This window comes from Lissotriton helveticus, chromosome 6 (assembly GCF_964261635.1).
Source record: "Lissotriton helveticus chromosome 6, aLisHel1.1, whole genome shotgun sequence".
NCBI lineage: Eukaryota > Metazoa > Chordata > Amphibia > Caudata > Salamandridae > Lissotriton > Lissotriton helveticus.
This window is the reverse complement of record NC_136067.1, coordinates 1,557,047,620-1,557,070,830: the sequence shown is the minus strand read 5'-3', so window position 1 is coordinate 1,557,070,830 and position 23,211 is coordinate 1,557,047,620. Positions and strand designations below refer to the sequence as shown.

Here is a 23,211-nt window from a genome sequence, read left to right as displayed (position 1 = left end):
CACACATTTCCATAATAGCCTCTATGATTTAATGGAACTACTGTGCGTGTAAGTGTGCTCTTTGTGAAAGAGCAGAATGCAGTCATTCACAGTGAAGTTAGCAAATGGTTGAATCGGGCTGAACCACTGCCCGTGCTGTTTAGTGTAGTGGGTGGAAGACAAATGTGAATGGCAATAATGAACCAATGGAGAAAGACTGCTGGCTAAAAACCTGTATAAGAAAGTATATTACACTTATAATTCTCATAAAATCAAAAGGTCTTGACTAATGTCAGACCTAACAAAACGCCATTGTTCATATACTAGCCTATCCAGTAGTATTGATCATGTTGCCCATTGCTTCTCTATATCGCTCTTCGAATTTCAGCAGGGTATAGGTCTCCATCCATCTCTTATGTGGTACAACTTGCTAGTCCTTTGTGCACTGTGGAAATAACTTTTGATGAAGAATTTTGAAGGGTTCCGACTCCACCCACTGATAATTGTGGGTGTGTGAAGCTGCATAGATTTTCTTTGCCTAATAGGCATAGTCCTCGTAAAGTATTTGCATTCGTGCAAAAGGCTCTTCCGGCTTAATAAGAGGGACTTTTATCATAATTTTATACAATAGTGACATTTGTAGCTTGAAGCCTAGAAGAGAGCGTAGCGATCTGGTTTGCTAACAACATCTTGGGAACATTTGGAAAGCTTCCCTAGGAATGAATCCCGCCCATTACTTACCATTGGCTTTGTGGTTTGTAACTCACATTAACTTGCTTTCTATTTGCTGACTTTGTTTTAGGCTGTTCAGCTTGAGTTTGTCCCTCCCAAGTCTCATACATTTGCTGTACAATCAAAGACGGAGGTTAAATGTCAGGCTCTGTCTTCTGAGGGAGCTTGATGTTTACTTTTCTTTTATTTCTCAAAGTGAGAGGATTTATGTGACAATCATGCTGGCTACCGTGGGAATATTGGCGGTAGGCTGTATGATATATTTTTTTTTAACAGCACATAACATGACATGTATGTAAATAAACTGTGCAGATATTTCAAAATATATCAAAATTATGAAAGCACAAATAAAGCACTTTTTTGATAATTCTGAAGTGTGGTGGATGCAAATATTTTAATATGATCAAAACAAATCCTTACAATAGGTGAAGACTTTGCCACACATTATCATTTGTGCACTGTATACGTTTATCAGTAAAACTGTATGTCTGTGCAAATGTAATGATCATTTCAGTTGAAGATGTCTTGTCTGTAATTGCAGTGCACTACCACACAATGCATACTCCCCTTTACCCCATTCTACTCTGCACTACTCCACATTGCGTCACTGTACTCTGCTCCACTCCATGCCTCTCTACTGTACTCTGCATCACTCTACTCAATGCCAATGCACTCTACCCTAATCTACACCACTCCACTCTGAAATACTGCACTCTACACCACTCAAGTCTACGCCACCCCACACTGCACCACTCTGCACCACTACACACTACGCCACAGCACTGCTCCATGCCACTTTACTCTACTTTCAAATAATCTACTCTGCGCCACGGTAATCTATGCTGCACCACTCCACCATGTGCCACTCTATGCCACTGCAATCTACTCTAAAAACTGCATGCTATACCACTTTACTCAAAACCAATGCATTCAATGGCACTGCACTCTATACCATCTCCTCTGCACCAATGCACTCTACGGCACTCTACTATACACCACTGCACTCAACAACAGTTTACTCTGCAACACTGCACTCTTTGCCACTTAACTCTATGCAACTCGACTCCACGCCACTGCACTCTACCCTGCACCACTCTTCATCGCTCCACTCTCTGCCACTGAACTTCACGTCACTCTACGCTACACCATTGCACTCTGCTCTACACCAATCTAGGCCACTCTGCAGCACTCTTCGCCAATGCACTATACACCACTACAATCTACACTACTCTGCATCGCTCCACTCTAAGCCACTGCACTCTATGCCACTCTATTCCACTCTGCGCCATTCTTCTCTACGGCACTTCAATCTTCACCACTCTAAACCACTGCACTCTACACCCATGCACTCTACACCACTTTACTCAAAACCAATACACGATATGCCACTGTACTCTACGTCACTGCTCTTTACGCCACTCTACTGTGCACCACTGCACTCTGAGACTGCACTGTATGCCACTTCACTCTACTCTACACCACTCTGCTCTATGTAAATGCACTTTACTCTACTATGCACCACTGCAGTCTACACCACTTCAGCCTAGGCCACTCCACTCTTCTCTCCACCATTCCAAACACTACGCCATTTCATTTTACTCTGAAGTAATCAACTCTACGCCACTTCACTCTAAGCCACTGCGCTCAAAGCCAATATACTCTACACTACTTAAAACCAATGTACTCCACACCACTGCACACTATGCCAACTTCTCTGCCCCACTGCACTCCACACTACTATACTCTAATCTGCACTACTCTACACCAGTGCACTCTATTCTACCCTGCACGCTACTCAGCAGCATTGTGATCAATGGCAATTCACTCTACACCAATCTATTCTACCCTGCACTACTGTACTATGCACCACTGCTCTCTACAGCACTCTACTCTGCAATGCTCTACGCCACTGCACTCTATGCAATTGTACCCTGCAAGACTGCACTCTGCCACTGAACTCTACGCTACTCTACTCTGCACCACTGCACTCTATGCCACAGCACTTTACTCTGTACCACTCAACTCTATGCCACTCTGCTGCACTCTTCGCCAATGCACTCTACGCCGCTACACTCCATCCTGCACCACTTCTCTCTACCCAGCACCACATCTCTACTCTGACACAATCTACCCTACACCATTGCTCTCTATGCTGCACCACTCCACACTACTCCACTCTATGTCACTGTACTCTACTCCCCATTACTCTAAACCAATGCACTCTACACCACTGCACTCTATGCCAATCTACTCTGCGCCACTGTACTTTACGCTACTTCCCTCTAGGCCACTCTACAGCACTCCACACTAAGACACATACTCCACTCAATGACACTCTACTCCACAACTGCTCTATGCCATTCTACACTACTATTCCACTCTATAAGGCTCTACGCAACTTCCTCTATGCCACTCCATGCCATTTTACTCTGCTCTATTCTACAACACACTACACCTCTCCACTCTACGCTTCTATACTCTATGTCACTCCACAACACTCTACAACACTCTGTGCCCTTTCCTCTAATTCACTACTCCACTCTAGGACAATCTACTTCACTCTACAACATTGTACTCCACTCTATGCAGCATGCTCTATGCTACTCCATTCTGCTAGACACCACTCCACGACGATCCACGCCCTTCCACTCTATGACAGTCTACTCCCTCCACACCTAGGGTGACCAGAATTTTAAAGCCAAAAACCGGGACATTTCACGAAAATAGAAAGACTACAATTTTACTTCAGATGAGCGCAGAAAATGAAAGCGTTCCTCAGCAGAGAATTACAGAACAGGCACTAAGAACATACAAAAAAATGCAATTTTTAAATACAGTGGCTTGCCTTTTAATAAAATTGATTTCTATAAACAACTGATAACTATCCCTGCTTTGTAAAACATAAAAAATCACCTCCAGCCGTTTTCAGTCAACCCTCTCTAAAAACCAGGATATGAGTTAAATTTCCTGAAACCAGCCGGGACAGCTGATGAAAAACCCAGGGCGCCTGGTCACACTATCCACGCCAGTCCATGACAATCCACTTCACTACTCAACTCTACACCACTCCACGGCTCTCGACCCCACACATAACACTCCATTCTACGCCACAACATTCTACTTAACAACACTACTCATTTGCGCCACAAACTTTTAGCAATGCTGAACAGCAGCCACACTGGTGTACAACATGTCTAAATCGTACTAGCAAAACCAATAGCTCTTGCATAGGTAATACCCTTGCCAATGCTTGGTCATGCAGTTGCTCACGAGGAAAAGCGGAGCAAGATATCTACTCTCATGCAAAATGCCTGCAAGCTGCACACACTTGTATACACAATGCTCACAAGTGATTGTCTTGATTATTAGGTGCCAGCCAAAGTTATAAGTCGGCATACATAGATAGGCGTATAAAAAAATTGAAACTGCACGGAGAACTGCACAAAACTACGAACACGTAAGAAAAGCTTAGCACACCTTTACAAATCGGAGTCGTGTCGCAACGGTTTGCTAAACTCTATTGTTTGGAAATCTTTTATGAAGTCAGAAACACGAACCACGAACCATGTTCTTTTTAAAAAGAGAAAGTATACACTTGCGCTGTGTCACCACACTCTACCGAGCTATTATTCTCAGAGACCAGAAACAAAAGTGCCCGACCACAGGATTATTCATCAGACCTGTGAAAACTATTCCAGATCTTACCACTAGGCGGCGCGAGTGGCATAAAAAAACACTAAAACATCAAACTAGTGCTTCACCGAAGTTACTCTTCCTCTGATTGGATGCTTAACATCCTCAAGTAATCCGCTGCAGGAGTCAGGAAACCTAGCTTAAAGGTACAGCCGTTTTATCTTAATTCCACCGAAGGAATAAAAGGCAAATCATCCTTGACAAGGCGCACACGCTCCACAGTCTGTTCATGGTAAATCCGTGTCATCGGCTGCCCGTGGCTCGGCATATCCCGCCGCGATTAAAAGTACCCTAGACCCCAAAGCAAGCACGTCGAACAGAGAGTACCTGGAAAACGCTGCCCTTAGCTATAAAAGAAACCCAACGAATACAGCAACGGCTCGGCGTTCGTAAACGGAAAATGTGGCGGCTATCACGTTCACAAAGATCTAAAAACACTGACATTCATAGCAGAACTTAAGGGAAAGGTTGGAGCGAACACATTAAGGGATGGGGCGGAGCAAAGGGGAGGAGACACTCGCATTGCCAGTCTGATAAAGAGTAAGAATGCATCCATTCATCCATGCAGTCATTCTTGCATTCACCCACTTACCCTTCTGCAATAAAACAGACACAAACTCAGCAGAATAAATTAAAAGAATGTGGCAAGGCGAGCGGCTCTGTAGGACTGCCTAGCGAGCTGCCAAACAGCAAAATACTTGTCTATTTCAGTAATTGGAGATTCTGTGTAACAAAAACGGTGTACAGGCTTTAACACAGTGTGATAATCATCTACCCTTGAAGATTAATTGGTGTTAACATAGGATTCTCACAATACATCAGGCCTATTGCACCTAAACTTATGGCATCGGACATTACTTTTTCTTAATGAACTAATCACGCCTGTACCCTTCATCATTGGCTCATCACCAAAACCAACCCAGGCCTACCATAACAGCAACAAATAAGGCTTCTCACAAGGCAGCCATCGGGCAAAGAGTCAGCAAAATCGCAAATACCTATCAAATTAATTTTGGAAAAACTCCTCCCAGGAAGGACTAACAATGACTAGCACAGTAAAATAGAGGGCGTGCGTCAGGTGACGAAGTCCAAGAGGCCAGAATTTAGTTTTTCAAATGAACCTTTATTTTCAATCAGTTAGTTCTCACAGAATAAGTGATTTTACAGTCAGCCAACGAGTTTCATTCTCATGATGAGAACTTCGTCAGGGCTCAGTAGGCGAGTATCTTTTCTTTGAAGTTAAAGGAAAACGTGGAGAATTATCGCACTTCACAGGTATAATGGGTGCAATGTAGCCTAGGTCCAATGTGACCTACGCTTGTGTGTCGAAATAGAAAAAGCGATCCTTCAGTCAAGTCGGTGCTCATTCTGGGCTGGCAGGAGAATGTCAAATCTAAGACATATTACTGAGGCCAAATGAGGCCCTGCAATACCCTATGTGTTTCCAGAGGAATAGCTTGCAAATTGGGCAAGCCTACTTCCTTTGTTGTAACTTTTCAGATAATCAAATCGGAAATATTTCATCGGCCTATAGCCTTTATCACTGGTGTGTCACCATAGCTTATTCAGGCCTACTTAATTCTGCATAGATGTTCCCATAATGCAACCCTCAGAAAATTATAAATATTCACAAAATATTCACCCCCTCCTATGAGATTTAATAAGGATTATTGAAGTGTAAATCTACTAGCAAAGTTTGTCACAAGGGGGAACCAACAATAGAGCCCTCACCTGCTACTGTAAACTGTAAGAATCCATGTAATGCAGCACCTCTATAGGCACTAAGAGTATAATAGCAATCCATCTTTAAACCACCCATTCATAGAGGCCTATTGGCTTGAACATAAAATGTTCACAATAAATAAGTCAGGTCTACTGAATTTTGTCAGAAATGTTCATGAAAGAAAGATTAGACATTTGGCCTCCAATATATCTTTTCCAATGACCCAATCTATCTATAATGTAAGGTATCTCTCCTCAGGTGCTGTCCACCAATTTGCTCACCAAGGTTCTGCTCCTCTCCCGCGGTGGTGTGATTATGTCTCCAAGGTATGCCGGTCCCCTCCTGTCTCCTAAGTGTACTGACTGGCTCCCAACTCCACAGTATGCTAACCACATTTTCTCTTAGAGTGTACCCCAGTGAGTGTGCTCTTTTTAATCTTTCTCAGTTGCTCCCTGAATCTGGGAGTTTCCTTCATTGGGGTGCTGCTCTCGTGTTCAGAAGTGCTTTCCTGACACCCTTGTGGTGCAAATCTCTCTTATGATGTTGCCCATATAAAGCGCGATTGCTCACCCTCTGGTTGTAACAACTGCCTCATTATGGTGGCATACTCTCCTTTTCAGGTACTGTCCTGTTATTCTGCGCGTGCTGCAATCTCTCTGGTTACTCCCTTCCACCAGGCGGTGTTCTCTCCTCTGGCTTCATCACTGTTCCTCGCAAAAACACACATCCTCTCTGGATGCTGCTTTTACTTGAAGCTCTTGCTTCTAGCACTGCTTTCTGAAGGTGGTGCTGTCCTCTGGTGGTATTTCTCAGACATTGCCCCTTCCCTGTGAACCCCTTGTGCTGATGTCTCTTTATTGTACTGCCCTCTCGTAGGACACCACCTTGATTCTGTTGCCTCTCAAGCTGCTCTCCAGCCAGTCTGCACCCCCCTCCCCTCAATATACTGCTCTGTCTTTCTTCTCAATGTACTGCTCTCTTGGGATGCAGTACCATCCAGGTGCCTCTTTCTTGAAGTGTCCAGTTCCGTAAAACTGACAGTCCCCTCAGCGCACTACTGTCCCTTTGAAATGTTGCAGACTCCTGTAATGCTCTTCTCGGGGTACTGCTCAGGCTTCCCGATTAGGGCAGTGCTCTCTGTGTGCCACTGCCCTCTCCTGTACTATACATCATTGTGCTATCCCAGCTCTGAAACCACTCAGGGTACTGTTTGACTTCTACTTTTTTGGGCTGCCTTTTCCCTGGGAAATGACTGATCCGTCCTTTGAAACGCCTCTCCAGTGGCAACTTTTTCCCAGTGGTTCTCCGTCCTAACGACAGTTCTCAGTGCACTGTTGTTAGTCGAGGAGTGACTCTCTCAGGGATCTGCTGTCCTCTCCTTTGTGCTATCTGTCAGAGTGCTTCCACCTCCCTCTGTCTTCCCATCAGGATGCATCTCTTGCTCAGAGTCCTACGCCCTCTGCTTCCCTGCAGATTGTTGTCCTTTTCATCTGCAACTCTTATGTTTCTGTTCCCCTCATGACACTGGTGGTCTCTTAAACGCACCTAGCTGGCTGTCCCATCCACCCAAGTTGCTTTGCCTTTCTACCTATATCTTTGACATGTTACCCACTTCGACCTGGTTTGTCCACCAATCACACTTTCACACAGTTTCACTTTCATGGGGTGGGCTTCCTGTCACATAACTGTCACTGCTCTGCCCATGCTTCTAACAAGGAGGACACTTGTTATTATTGTGAGCCATTCCCAATCGTAATTAGCATTTTATTGTGAAAAATAAGTGTGAATTAAAAAAAAAAAAAAATCAAAAAATTTATTTTCACATTTCATGTGTGACTGTTTATTTCACGTGTCGTTTTCGATCTTTTAATTCTCCATCCCTTATCACGGTCTTCCTCTTTCAAACCATTGGCTACACCTCTCCACCAATCTCTGTACTGTGCATCTCTTTCATTCTACTGCTCCACTCACTACCCACCCATGGCATTGTCTCTTTGCCTATCTTTCGATGCTCGCCTGCCCACCCATCCCTTCTTCTTGCCTGCCCGTCCATCCCTTCTTCTTGCCTGCCCATTCATCCATTCACTTCGTCAAACATTCATCCTTATGTCCTTGCCTCTCCACCTTTCCTTTGGTTCTCACCTGCCATCTTTGGCCTTTCTCCCCATCCATACCTTGATCTGGTCTCCAAAAGTGTCCCTTTGTTTTGTTCTCAACACCAGTTTATCTGCTACCCCTCAGTTTCTCTACGAATCCCTGTCTCGCCATACATCGCAAGCCATGACTCCCACTCATCCCTCCCGCCTTCGTTCAGCCCATACTTTGGCTCTGTTCTTAAACCCCATTATATATCCGTCCACCCATTCCTTAACCCCGGTTTCTCCACCGTTTACGGTTCTCTCCGCGTAGCCCCTGTCCCTTTGTCATCCATGCAGTCACCCAACCTTCGCTTGCCTGTAAAATCCCATGTGTCCACCCATCCCATGCCCCTCCATCAATTCCGCTCCTTCACCCTGTCCTTGCCCCTATCCCCTCCATGCCCCCTGGGTCACACCGTCCCTCAGTCTCCTGCCTGTCCCTTTTCCCTCCACCCACCTCTTGGCCTGAACTTTTGAGACAATCGCGTTTTAAATGCAAGGCAGATCTGATTTTGTTGCAAAGCATAAGAGACTAGCACAGTCATGTCTGATTTCCAATAACAAGATGGCAAGTGATTTAAACCCCCTGCGAGAAAGCACGTTTAGCTCCAGAGTTAGCACAGTTGGTTAATGTGCTAGCTGCAGTGATCAGCACGTAGCCTGAGGGTTAGGTTTACATCCTGCCAAGGCTGGCCTGGCTAAGTATTTCATCCTTCTGAGGTCGACGAAGAGACCCTGAACTATGGAGGGTCATAAATCAATCTGCTTTAACTTGGAAATATTGCACGCAGTCGCTCAAGGCCTCCAGCTCCCTTTCTGCTGCCTCGCAGCACAAAGTGTTCTCCATCTGACACAAGACTCCAGGGATTCCATTCCCAGCGCTTCCCCCCCCTTCCCAAGCCAGGAGAGGCCCGGGGTATTCCATCCCCCCAGGGCCATCTTTGCATTAAAGGTTGCATTAAAGGGGCTGTGGGCACATGGCCTTCCCTCCCTGAGCCCTAAAATGGCCTCGGGACCACATCCCACATGGCAGTGACCCTGGGGTCCCCAACCCCAGGGACACAGTCTGTTACCCTGCCCATGAGCACGGGCAGAGAAAATGCAAAGTTCTCCCATTGGGCAGGAGCACAAAGCTGCACAGCGGGGTTGGCTTTACGTATGGTAATAAAATATTACTTTACGTTAAAAAAAGCAAACCTAGAAATTCCCTGGGAAAAAAACAAAGGAACGTTATAGTTAGGTGAAATGTTCCGTAACAAAAGTTTATATCCCAAAAAACAGAAATTGACCAGGTATAGTTACAGTAATCGCAAGTAACTATAACTGGCGCCCTCACCATGCACTGCTAATTTCCCCACATATTACATCACTTATGACATCATTGGTATTATCACTGCAACATCTGCAACAAAATTATTGATGAAAAAACTGTGCATGGAGAGCGCGCCAGCTATAGTTACTGTAGGCCAAGTATAGTTACTTGCGATAACTAACTATAACTGGTGAATTTCAGAGGTTTTTAGGGTTTATTACGTTGCATTGTTACCGAACATTTCACTTAAATATAACATTACCTTAACCTTTGTTTTTTTCAATGAGATATACATCTCAAAGCCACAGTTCTCCGTTACAGGGAGCCACCAGCCCTGATAGGGCTGCCCTGGCGGGAGGTGCAGGGGCAGCTGCTATATAACCAAACACTCTCCCAAGAAACGCCGAACGCCTGTCACCTTTGATTTTCAATGCAGGTTTAATTCTTAGTATTCGTGATAGGCAGAATGCGAAAATGTCCTAACATGTTTCATCTCCAAGTGAGCCTTAATCGCAGGAAGGCAAGCTCATCCACCCCCTTCACTTTTAAGAGATTACCACATTCGATTTAAACACAGGTGAAAGACTATCCAGTATGCCCCATAGTTTTTTCTCAACTTAAATTGTTATGCGCGTTGTGCTTTTTACAACAGTAGCATTTCTCTTTGATAGTTATGATACAGTGTCCCGGTTTTGTTTTAGTTACTTTCCTTGTGGATTACAATGCAGCGAAGATTTACATCATTTTGCGCTTTCACACACGTGCTTCGGGTTATTCCTCATTTCATTTGGCCGTTCCGTCTTTTCAGTTGTAATCACCATTTTCCCAAAATCACCGGAATACACAAGTGAGATCGCCAATATCTCCTCTCTTGAACTCATACCCGCTGTCACTTCCAATTACGATTAGAGGACAGTCCCAATACCTTTGTTGGCAGCAAGTGGGCCATGCTCCCATAATCAACACCCAAGCCACAGTTCTCTGTTAGAGAGAGAAGGCAGCCCTGGTGGGTGGTGCACGAACAGCCACTATATATCCAAACAGTCTCCTAAGAAGAACGCCGTCCGCCTGTCACTTTTGATTTTCAATGCTGGTTTAATTCGCATTGAAAATCACCAGTGACAGGCGGACGGCGTTCCCTCTTAGGAGAATCTGCACACACAATCCTGCAACACTGAAGCAGAATCAGATACACAACCTGGAAGCACCACTTGTGGAACACTTCAAGGATGTTGGCCACATCCCTAATGAGATAAGTTGGAAAATCATCGAGTAGATTGCACCCAACCTCTTTGGTGGAGACATTTCCTCTATTAAGTGTCTAAAAAGTTTACGTCCATCATCTCCTTGTGTTGACATTTCCTCTATTTCCAGCATTCAACAGCGCAACTGGATGGGCAATCTAAAATCTATCTAATTTGTACTTAATGATTATGATGCGCACACAGGCCCATACCTGGTTTATTTACATAATTAGCAATTGTGTGTGCTTTATGAACCCCAGTCTGTGGATACATTCCAGTGTGAGCAATGGTAAGTCTGTTCCACTGCTTTTTCCGCTTGAGGGCACTTGATCCCTCGAAACTGAGCTTTCTGCATGATCGCTGCATACTTTTGTTTGTAGAGAATTGGTTATTTCTACATTTTCCCTTATATTAATTTCCAATTTTGGCTGCAAGAGAAGCGGCCTTGCAGCCTTTATAATGGTTCACATAAGGCACATTTCCATATGAGCCACTTTCTTACATTATTGAATGTACTTATTTTTCAGAGCAATTAAGTCTTGAATCTCAAGCTTTTCAATTGTTTGCATTTCACTTTATGGTAAGCACCATTAGACACTCGTAAGCAATTGTGTTTTTACCCAATATGTGTGCTGACCCTCAATCACAGTTGTTAATAAATCGTTATGTTTAATTCCACAGCCTTTTTAGGTCGAAGACTACAAGACAGTGCAGATGTCTGGTTTGCTAAACACATCTTGGGGCCATCTGGAAAGCTTCCCTGAGAATGCAATCCGCCCATTGCTTACCATTTGCTTGCTTTAGGCTGTCCAGTTGGAGTTCGTCCCTCGTGTGGAGCATTGCCTATTTACTATACCGTCAGAGTGCTACCTTTCTTTAAACAGTCCTTTAAATCTTGTTCTTATTTTGTCACATTTGCAGGGCATTCAAACACATAACTCAAAAGTCAGGCTCTTTCTTTTGAGGGAGCTTTGTGTTTACTTTTCTTTCTCCGACTTCAAAGTGAGAGGATTTATGTGACAATCTTCCTGGGAAAGAAGGGCTTTTTCCAGCACAAAACACAGTTTAAATATCCGTAAATGATCTGTGCAGACATTAAAAAATATATAATTAGGACAGGACAATTAATTCTGAAGTGTGGCGGATTTTTTTAATACGAACAAAACAAAGCAATACACTAGGTGATGACATTTCCACACTATCATTTGTATGCTGTAAAGTTTTATCAGTAAAACTATATTTCTGTGCAAATGTAATGGTCATTTGAATTGAAGATGTGTTGTCTGTACGCTAACATCATCGCCCCCCTAGCCATCGACTCTTACCACTACGTCCTACTCTGTGACCTCAATTTTCACGTAGATGACCCCAACTCTACCTCCCTCATGGAGAACTTGAACAACACTGGACTCACCCAATCGGTTACCAAACTCACTTGGACCAACCACACTATTGTCCACCTCACCATCTCCAACGCTCAGCACACCATCGCTAAGAACCACAGCTCCTCCCACTGCAGCTGGGGCAAGGCAATTGATACACAGCGGACACAGGCCCTGAGCACCACCCAATCTGAATCCCCATCAGACCTTGACCAAGTAATCCAGAATTTCTCTGCTTAGATCACCGAATGAGCCGACAAGAGTCGGCCCGATAAAACCTGAAAAATCCAACAAAACCACCAAACGCAACTGCTACCAACTTGACGAGCAATGGTGCACCACAAAGAACACCGTCGGCAGAGCTACTCAAAAAGATGCCCTCAGCAACTACCACTTGCACATCAAGGAAGTCAAGAGAGCGGCCATCACAGCCCGCATCAACACAGCCGCCAACTACACAAAAGAACTCCTCAAACTAGTCAAAGAATTTGGCAACCTGGCAGCCACAGAGACACCATTCACCCATCCAAAGAACTCTGTGACAACCTCTCAGACTACTTCCACAGCAAGATAGCCACATCTACAATAACTTCGACCATCAACCCACTGCCCTCAACCTCAACAGCCCCAATCAACAAGTGCACACCAGCCAAATGATCCCCACCTGGTCCCCGCTCACCACTCAGACCAACTTGGCCATCATGTCATCCATCCATTTTGGGGCACCCACCGACCCCTGCCCCACTGCCTCTTCCACCTTGGATTCAGCCCAATCAGCCCAAAAACAACAAGCATCATCGATACCTCCATCTCCACAAAAACAGTCTTTGAGTACAGTTGGAAACACGCAGGAAGTCAGGCCCCTCCTAAAGAAACGCTCCGCCGACCCCAGCAAACTCAAAAATTGCCATCCAATCTCCCTGCTCCCTTACTCGGCCAAAGTTCTTGAGTAGGCCACCAACAGCTCACGGAATAGCTGGAACAAAACCGCCTAATTGACTCCTCCAAATCTGGATTCCATGCCAACCACAGCACTGAGACTGCTCTGATCACCGCCACAGACATCAGAACCGTACTCGACCACTGGGAGACCGTGGCTCTGATCCTCCTCGTCCTCTCTGTGGCGTTTGATACCGTCTCCCACCACACCCTCATCAACAGACTCTACAAAATTGCCATTTGACAAAATTCCCACAAGTGGTTCACTTCCTTCCTCACAGGTTACACACAGAGCATCCGGCTGCTTTCCTTCACCTTCGAACCCAAGGACACTTATATGCGGCATACCCATGGATCAACCCTCAGCCCCACCCTATTCAACACCTACAAGACAACCCTCGCAGACATTGTCAGATCCCATGGCCTCAACATAATTTCATACGCAGACGACACTCAACTGATCCTCTAGCTCTCACAAGACCCCTCCACCGCCAGAACCAACTTCTCAACGCCATTACCAACGTAGCCAACTATATGAGGAACAACTGCCCTAAACTCAACTTCAACAAGACAGAAGTACTGGTCTTTGGGAAAAACACTTCCATCTGGGACCAGCTAGCCAGCAGAACTTGGACGAACACCCACACCAACAGACCATGCACGCAACCTAGGCATCACCCTTGAAAGCGAACGGACCATGAAAAGGCAATTCAACACAGTCACCTCTTCCTGCTTCCACATCCGGTGCACGCTTGGCAGAATCTTCTGATGGATCTTAACCAGCAACAAAAAAAAAAAAAATCACTCAGGCCCTCCTCACCAGCCGCCTCAACTAGGGCAACGCTCTGTACACCAGTATCTCAACCAAGCTCCGCAGACAACTTCAGACCACACAGAATGTGGCAGCCAGACTCATCCTGGACCTCCCCAAAGAACCCATATAACTCCCCACCTCAGACACCTCCACTGGTTCCCCATCTAGAAGAGGTGCCAGTTCCAGATCCTCATGCATGCCTACAAAGCTATATACGATCAAGGACCATCCTACATCAACCATTGATTGAATTTCCACCAACCCTCTAGACACCTGCGCTCCTCCATACTTTCCCATGTGCACCCCCCCGCATCCATCGCAGCCGGGGCAGCTCCTTCATCGCCACCAAGACCTGGAATGACCTGCCTCTCCATCTTTGAACAGCACCCTCCCTGGCGGACTTCAGAAAGAATCTCAAGACCTGGCTCTTCGACTGAGACGTTGCACCCTCAACACCTAGATACTCCTAGGGGTGACAGTACTGCGCTGTACAAATGTTGATGAATTGTAATGTCAGTGTGCTACCACACCATGTATACTCCATTTTACCCCTTCTCTACCCTTATCTCCACCCGTCCACGCCACTGCACTGAACAATGCACCACTACACGCTATGTTACTCCGCGTCACTGCACGTAACACCACCGCACTCAACGCCTCGCTACTCTACTGTGCACCACTCTACTTTATGCCAATACACTGTATGCCACCCTGCATCACTGAACTCTTCGCCGTTGCATTCTGCTCCTCTCCAGTCTAGGCCACTCCACTCTGCACCACACCACTCTACTCTACTCTGCACACTCCATTCTATGCCACTCTACTCTGCCACACTGTCCTCTGTGCCACTGCTCTCTACCACTGCACTTTATGCCACTCTACTCTACGCCACTGCACTCTACCCTGCACCACTCTGCCACTTCACTCTACTCTGAAACAATCCACTCTATGCCACAGCACTCTATGCCATTCTACACTGTGCAACTGCACTCAACGCCACTCTACTCTAAACCTCTACACAACTCTTCTCAAAACCAATGCAGTCTATACCATTATATTCTACAACACTCTACGCCACTCTGTTCTGCACTACTTGACACTACGCTGCTGCACTCTACACTTTATGCCACTCTACTCTGCAACACCGCCACTCTACTCTGCAACACCGCAGTCTCTGCCACTGCACTTTACGCCACTGTACTCTACAACACTGTATGCCACTGCATTCTAAGACACTGCACGCTAAGCCACTCTGCATCACTCTGTGCCACTGCACTCTATGCCTTTCACTCTGAACCACTGCACTCTATGCCACTCTAGTCTACTCTACACTACACCACTGCATTTTACTATGCTGCAACACTCCACTCTGACACACTGCGCCACTCAATGCTACACCACTCTCCTCTATGACTCAAACTTTTAGCCATGCTAAATAGATGCCACCGTAGTGTACTACATAGCTTAACACATTAGCAAAGCCAATAGCTCTTACATAGGTGAGACCTATTGACGTTGCCAATGCTTGTTTAAAATATAGTGTGTGGGCGAAGGTAAGAATTTCCTCAAGCTGTGTGTTCATACAATCTTAGTTGACTTTACCGGTCTTAAGCTTAATTATTTCTCTATGCTTTTCTAGGGTGCTAGTACTTTGTTTTGTTCTGGTGAACCCCCCACAAAAATGGGGTTGTAATGCTGACATTATTTAAGTTTCAGACTGGATTTAGTTCTCAACCTATAATGGGTATAATGATTAATCCAAAGCATGCTCGTGGCAAAATCTGAAGCAGCCAAAATAAATTTCCAACGAGTTCTTGTGCAAGGTTTTAAGTTTTCTATTAACTTATTCACAAATAAAGTGCATTGCGCCATTCTTTCAACTTAATTGCCTCTGTAAATGTTATATGAACTGTCTCATTTATTTTCCATATAAATAGTACAGAAAGCACTTTAATCAATGATTTTTAATGAGTGTGCGTTGATATTGCGCATTGCCGTCATACTGATGCTAAACAATAAGAATACATTCAGGAACCCATAAGACTTATCAAAATGGCAAATAACTCAATCGAAAACATTATACTGTTTTTGTGTCTTCTGGGTATATTTATCACATCCAACCCCCAGACCAGTGGTTGTGAGCTGCAGATGCAACCAGTCATATATGCCCATGCTACAGAACTACCCCCAGGGCTTTATGTGGGCAGGGTCTCAACGGTGCTGAGCACCGGAAGTTTTTACGGGTGGCCTCGAAACGGGTCTCTATTGGGCTCTGTTTTGGGCGCTGGCACAGGCGGTCTGTTTCTTTTCCCGACTGCAGTGACAGCAGGCACATGGATGTGCGTGTGCTCACACTGCTCACTTCTCACTAGTGGAGAAGTTACGGCATGAGGTCATGCCAGGTGAGCTTTCTAGGGGAAAGGCAAGCCTTTAAAGAGTAATTTTCTCTCTGGATTTCCCTTCTCTTTCTGAAACTCAGGAGCAGCAACATTGTCGTGGTATCATCAAGGGTTTAAGTGGAAACTTTTTCAATATTATATACAAGCCTTAGTTGCTGCTTATTTATCTTAAGCAACTAACAACCATTGACAAAGCCAATAGTGCTCACTTGTAGGTATGATGTTACTTGTATCATATCCGGATGCAATTATAGAAACAGCAAAATACAAGTCGGAAGGCATACTATGCTAAGCACAGATTTTTTGCGACGTGTTTTTAAACCACGCTCTTAATCATATTGGCCACGCCCCTTTGAGAGACCCCCTCAGTTTTTTCATACCACTTAAAGCCCTGACTACCTCCTTTACCTCCTCATTTGCTCAAGCAGTAGAACATACAGTGACCTGTGAACATAAATTGCAGAACAAATCCTGTGGTTTAAGAGGATGTAGCCCAGCGGTCGACCACGAAGCTGGGGAACCGGGTTCGAGTCTCGGCAACAACGCTCAACAGCCTGTGATTCTGGACAAATCACTTAATCTCCCCGTGCCTAACAAAAATTAATGTGTTCTTCTGTAATGAAACTGGTGCCCATGTAAAGCGCTCCGATACCCGATCTCTCGGGTCTAGTTCACGCTATATAAAAACAAAAAAATTCTGCAGCACTATCTCCTCACCCAAACTTTGGACATCAGCTTTAGAACCAACATCTTGGCCTAGGGATGCAATGCAGGCCCAACTCCCTGTCTGGTGTATGTGAGCCATGAGCCGCAGAACCGAGCCATTGGGCTCAGCATGCTTAGAAGAACAGCAGCTTGAGTCTTGGGCACGCAGATCTAAACCCTCTACGTCATCCCAAAACCCTCTACGTCATCCCACTGTGCGCATTCTTTGTGTTAGAAAGCAAGCAAGTGCTTATCGGTCACGTGCAACTGCACCAAGCATTTCCTCTGAACATGGACATATTACCCCATTTGAGTCACAGGGTGCCACCGTGTGACACACAATATCGCCCCCCATCACACGCTCTCCCAGTGAGAAGCCGATATCACACGGTGGCAGGGAAAATTAGCTGAAAACTATTTTTGTGCAGATTTATATAGCGTGAACTCAACCTAAAGGTATTGGAGCTCTTTACATGAACACCAGTTAAATTACACAAGGACACAATCATTTTTTGGTAGGCACAGGGAGATTACTCATTTGCCCAGAATCACAGGAAGCTGAGCTGATACAAAGGCTCGGACCTGGTTCCCTATCTCCAAAGTCGGCAACTCTGGCTGTAAGGCCACAACTTCTCCCATTGTAAATAGTGTTTTTCAAGCACATTTTCTGAGGCGCTGAACTGCAATGTCCATCCAGGACATCAGCACCAGCAAGCTTTTGGGGGGAAGGAGGAAGGAGCTTGGGGGCAGGCTAGGGTTCAAAACTGCCTCGTAGGTACTTCTAGGCCAAAGGCCACGCCCCATTCAAGGCCTCGCCCCATCCTCACACCGTGAGATTGTTCTTCAAGTTGGCAGGTAATGACGGAGACCACGAGTTTAACGTGCGATTTAATTGTCAAAGGTGGACACTGCTGAGGTCTACAGGATCCGGTGGCACGATCTGAAATTCTCAGGACTTCTGATTTCAATAGACAAAAGTGAGGGTTGGGCGATTTGAGGACACTTAATCTATACACTACAGTTTGTGACAGTCTTAGCTGGCTAGCTCTGATGGGGCTACACTTAGCCCTGGGTTCAACGCTTCCACGCAAGAGTACAGGGAGGAAACCAAGACATGCACATTCTATTAACCTACCGCGTCTCATTCCGCTTTCTACTGAAAAAAAGGCAATAAATGATTGCGTGTATAACCCCAAAACTGAAGTAAGTCTACATTATCCACTGACTTCAATTAGACCACCTTCTTAAACATAGGATTTCAACCTTATTGGAGAAGAGTCAACGTGTTGACAGGTATGCATAATCGAAAACTGAAATATAGTCATTCCATTTGCGGATCTAAATGTTCAGGTGGAGAAATTAGAGAACTACCGAATAACCTAAGTGAAATAGGGAAACGCCGTCCTCTCTGAAACCATGAAGAGGAAACGTTACTACTCAGCCCCAAGTAAGGGTGTTGGCGGCTGGTGCAGAGCCAGCCCTTACACGTTGTACATTGCATGCACAGTGTGTGAGTCACAGCGGCCAACAAAACCAATACAAACGCAGGGAGAACCGAAGGCAGCCGCAGGGGAAGACACGCCACGCACGAATCCTGCCTTGATCACGCTCTGCACGCCCCCAGGCGTCTGCACGGGCACGGTTAACATCTGCTTTGAAGAGCGCCCCTCCACCAAGCCCCTGACAGACCACAAATCACAGAATAAGAGATTGACAGCAACAAAAAGGACACGGTATTGTAAAAAAAAAAAAAAAAAAGTAAGTGAGATCCCCAAAGAGAGTCTGGGCAGAAGAAAACACGTCCACTGAAAGGTCTGCACACTTTGTATTTTTTTATTTCCAGACAACACTTCTTTTTAACCTAGAACGCCTACGTCAACTGCCGCAGTGACACCTACCCAAGGGCAGGCGCCGCAGTAGCAGTACTGCCCGGTATGAGGGCTGTAGGGAGCCCCGGCTCCCCTGGCCCCCGCTTAAGCACGGTCAGGCATTAAGGCTCCTGCCTGGGGGAGACATGTGACTGCAACAAGGAAGAAGCCGGTGAGGAAGTGCCGCCGGCGCGGCCAACACCCATTGCCTCCCGGCGGCCCCAGCCGCGTCCCCCCAACGAGAGCCGGGCGGTATCCAGCACTCACCTGCAGGCACGACCCTCCTGTCCGTCCGTCTGTCTGTCAGCGCGAGGAGCCGGGAGACTGTCGGTAAAAGGAAAGCAGCAATAAAGCGTCTAGAGAGTTAAAAGTGAACACGAAACAAGGGGCCGCCCCCAGCACAGGGTGGAAGCCTATGAGGGCAGGCAGGGGCGGGAGCCGCGCGCTCGGTGCTGCGCTCGCGCCTCAGGCGGCAGCTCGCTGTCCCTCGGTCTGTGCTGCTTCCGTGTCCAGCCTGCAGTGTTAAATCCGTGGCGGTGCTCGGGGACCGCATCACACGACAGCCCTGCGTCCATTCGTGGTCACTGTGGATTTTCTCTCCACCAGTTCTGCATCCGAGGATATTCAATACATTAGAGCTAGTTCGGAAAATGGCAATTTCATTTGTGAAAAATGAAAATCATGTAATTAATAAACTCTTGCGACTAACATAAATAAGGACTTGTATAACAACATGTTGAGTTATTGAAGTACGTCATACGGGAAGCCCCCTCACTGTGTGTAACAAAGGGCGTATGGCAAGAGGTCGGTTGTGCAATCTGGTATCTGAACACCGCAGCATTCTCTTCAAGATACCAGAGACCAGAAGCATGGTACCCCGAGGCCGTCGCCCACCTCATCCAATGAAGGAGAACACGCTTGCTCGGAAGAGTACAGGCCACAGTTCATTGACGGCTTTCACTTACAAGTGACCACTTCACATTCCCTTCAAGTTACACATTTAAATATGAGACAGCTTTGTAATATTTCCTTTTTGTAAATGTTCAATGTCGGAAATTCCTTCACTCCTGGCCTACCATCCTACTTACTGGTACCATCAAACGCTTCATTCAATCAGGCAAATCAGGTGGCTATGGAGCAATGCACATATGGTAGCCATGCGTAATCATTCATGACAAACCAAGCGCAAAATGTGGTCATACTCTTCACACAGAAATATTTCACACATCTTCAGTTATTCGGGTTGCCATGCCTCATTCATTCCCACGCACTTGGTGAGGCTTCACCTTCAATGGCTGTGCTTCAGCTGTCGAAGTTTAACTTCAGTCTTTCAGGCTTGCTGGAGGGATGTCCACTTTTGGTAGCTGTGCCAAACCAATGAACCTACACGTCCAGAGGCCGTGCTTTAGTCACCCTCAAGCATAAGCCCAATTTCATTCGTCATGCTGGGTGGCTTTCCACCTCCGGTAGCATTTGTCTCATTCAGTCAGGCCACCTTAGCCCTGCCACTCCCTTAGCACATACTCTGTAGACATTAAATTGGGCAGCATGGCGGCAGATTTATTCTCACACCTATCACTGATTATCACATGTCTAAATTTGCAGTATGTACTTGTCTTTTTCCACCACGCTTATCTGCGTCTGCTTCAGTGCCTGCTATGAGCACCCCACTGACATTTGGCGTTTAGCCTTTAAGTAATTGTTGATTGGATGAGAAATTACGCTTCCTTCAGGTTTCGGCCCTACATTAGACCGGGTTCCAGTTGCCTTCTTGCCCCTTACATTTCCCCCTTGCCTGGATAAATTGGTCAAGTTTCAAATTCTGAGCCTCACCCAATTGTCGGCCCAAGTCGCAGACAGACCGTTGGTCCCTCAGTGCTGAATACATGCCAAGCCCCCACCACCCTTAGGTGCAAGGCCTTCCACTGTTTCGTCCTGCCTTTTGCTACAGGTAGGAAGAGGTGGGGGTAGTTGGAATGGGTTCAAATCTCCTCCTCCTCCCTTTCCTACTGGAGCCATCATGACCCACCCATCCACCACCCCTCCCCTCCCATCCCTCTGTCAGGTTAGGGCTTTGGCCCTTTCAATGCCCCACTGCATGGGCTGGGCCATCCCATAAGAATTCTTCTTTCCTCACATTCCTTACTGAAGGGAACTAGGAATTCTCTGCTGTAGGGCATTCTGCCTGCAATCCCCTTTTTATAAAACTGAGATGGACGGATGCCCGAAGTTTTGCATCCACATACCACTGATTAAAAAAAAATAGTTGTGTCTACCACAATGTAGCACACAGCTCTAGTTACCATCACCAGGCAGATGGTAGTTCGATTGAGGTGGAAAGTAGACGTATTTGAGTTAGTTGGGGGTCAGCAGAGATAGCAATGCCTCAGATATTACAGAAAAGAGCCATTACCGGTAAAAGAGAGTTTGTATGACCTGTCATCTGAAGGTAAAACTATATTTTGGGTTACAGCGATTTTACTGGCTCATTACTGAGAGTAAGTCAGGCGGAGATGACAAGAGCAGCAAGCAAGACTTCTCACTGAAGTACGCTCGCTCCCCATGCCCTCCGAGGGAGCCACGAGCCCTTAATTAAGAGTTATAGGTACAACTGACCCATAACACTTCAGCACACTTCTTGACGCCCTAAGAAGAAAGGGTAAGTGTGAGGTACTGGGTTTTTAAGAACCGGTACCGAACCGGTAACCCAGCGGTGCCAGGGGATCAACACACCAGAGACCTCGGGTTCTCCTGAGTCAGACCTACAGAAACTTCAGAGTCTTCCAGGTTAAGTCAAAGATTCGTTTATTGGCTGCAACCAAGGTGACAGGGTCCTAGAAGTACGATACAAGTATATTCAGGAGACTGCACCCTTTCACAAGGTTAGGTTTCTCTTCTTATACACAATTTTCACCCTTGGGCAAAACATTCCTTGCATTCGTGGTATTTCATTTATGGTTACTGTTTACAAAAGAAAAGCAGAGTCATGATGGCATGTACATATTTCACGTCGTGCTGCTCATAACAAATCATCCGGCAAGGCCCAACATTTCATCAGATATTGCTGGACCCCTAATAAAAATGGTCACCTCCCCATCATAAAATAAGTGAGGAAAAGGAGTGGAGAAAGATGTGAGCAAGATATGGCAGGTGTGCGCGCTGAAATGGCTTTATGGCCGGTTGGGCCTAGATGCTATCTTGCTCGGCCACTGGGAGGGAACTGACCTAACGAGCTCGGCCTGGGGCGATGGTTCTAACTTGTACTGGGGTCAGGAAGAAGTCGATTAAGGAGTATGTGTCCTTGTGGAATCAAATTCGACTGGATTAGGGCCTATGTAGAGGGCAACATGCAGCTAAGGGTTTAGAAGGTAAATGACGATTTCGAGGCGAAATCGTCACTCGAATATGCCGAAAAATACATGTACTTGATGTACTCGTCATTCTCGGTCTTTTGATACCAAATTCGTCCTATTTCGACGAAGTTTTTATTCTCGAGTCCGGTACTATTACGGATCCATATTTTTCAGAACCACAGACCCTCCTTTTGCCCTTACATAGGCAATTAATCTATCCTCATGTTAATCTGAGTCCAGATCTATATTCCTAAAGTCATTGAGATGTTGCTGCAACATCATTCTAGTGCTGAGTTCATGTCTTGACACAGGCTTCCTTACACATGATGTAGCACAGAGGCCACATATTGCAGGAGCACACTGTATACATAGACAGAACAGGAAAAGAATGGCTAAGACCATCCCAATGACCATCAAAATTCTCCATCCCCAGGCAGATATTAGTTCCCAGAACCATCCCATTAACGACCAATCTCCTTTATCCACATGAATATATTCGGAAATCTTATGTAGTTTGGAGATGGCCCCGTACACTGTTGGAGCATTATCTGGAATGAAAATGCAACAACTGGACTGGATCAATTTGCATACCCCACCCCGGTCCGCAAGTATTACATCCAAAGCGACCCGGTTCTGAAGGGTCATCAGTCGATCCGACTGGAGCTCAGCAGTCAGGTTACTAAGGGCACCAGCAGTTTCAATCACGGTGGATTCAACTACCCTTGTCAATTGCCTTATGTTTCTGCTGTTAACCATGGCTCCCCAGAACGGCAGAACACCCATTGCAAAGTCACCAAATTCTTGACCCGCAGTGTCTTCTTTACTCAAAACACCTCGAACTACCCTTGTCCGATGGTAATCCGCCGCTGCTGTGTAGGTGGGAGGTAACAGGAATGAAACAAAACATGAGCCCGAGAAGTCAGGGGGCAA

At 46.0% G+C, this 23,211-nt stretch overlaps 1 protein-coding gene across 1 annotated transcript in view; it reads right to left on the bottom strand.

Annotated features, from left to right (window-relative positions):
• ABRACL (ABRA C-terminal like) overlaps window positions 1–19,419 on the bottom strand; it is a 113,161-nt gene extending 93,742 nt beyond the window's left edge. The window contains exon 1 of the mRNA XM_078649369.1: window positions 19,196–19,419. The gene's annotated coding sequence lies outside the window, so the exon portion shown is untranslated. The remainder of the gene's footprint in view (window positions 1–19,195) is intronic.
• Between the last annotated feature and the right edge of the window lie 3,792 nt (window positions 19,420–23,211).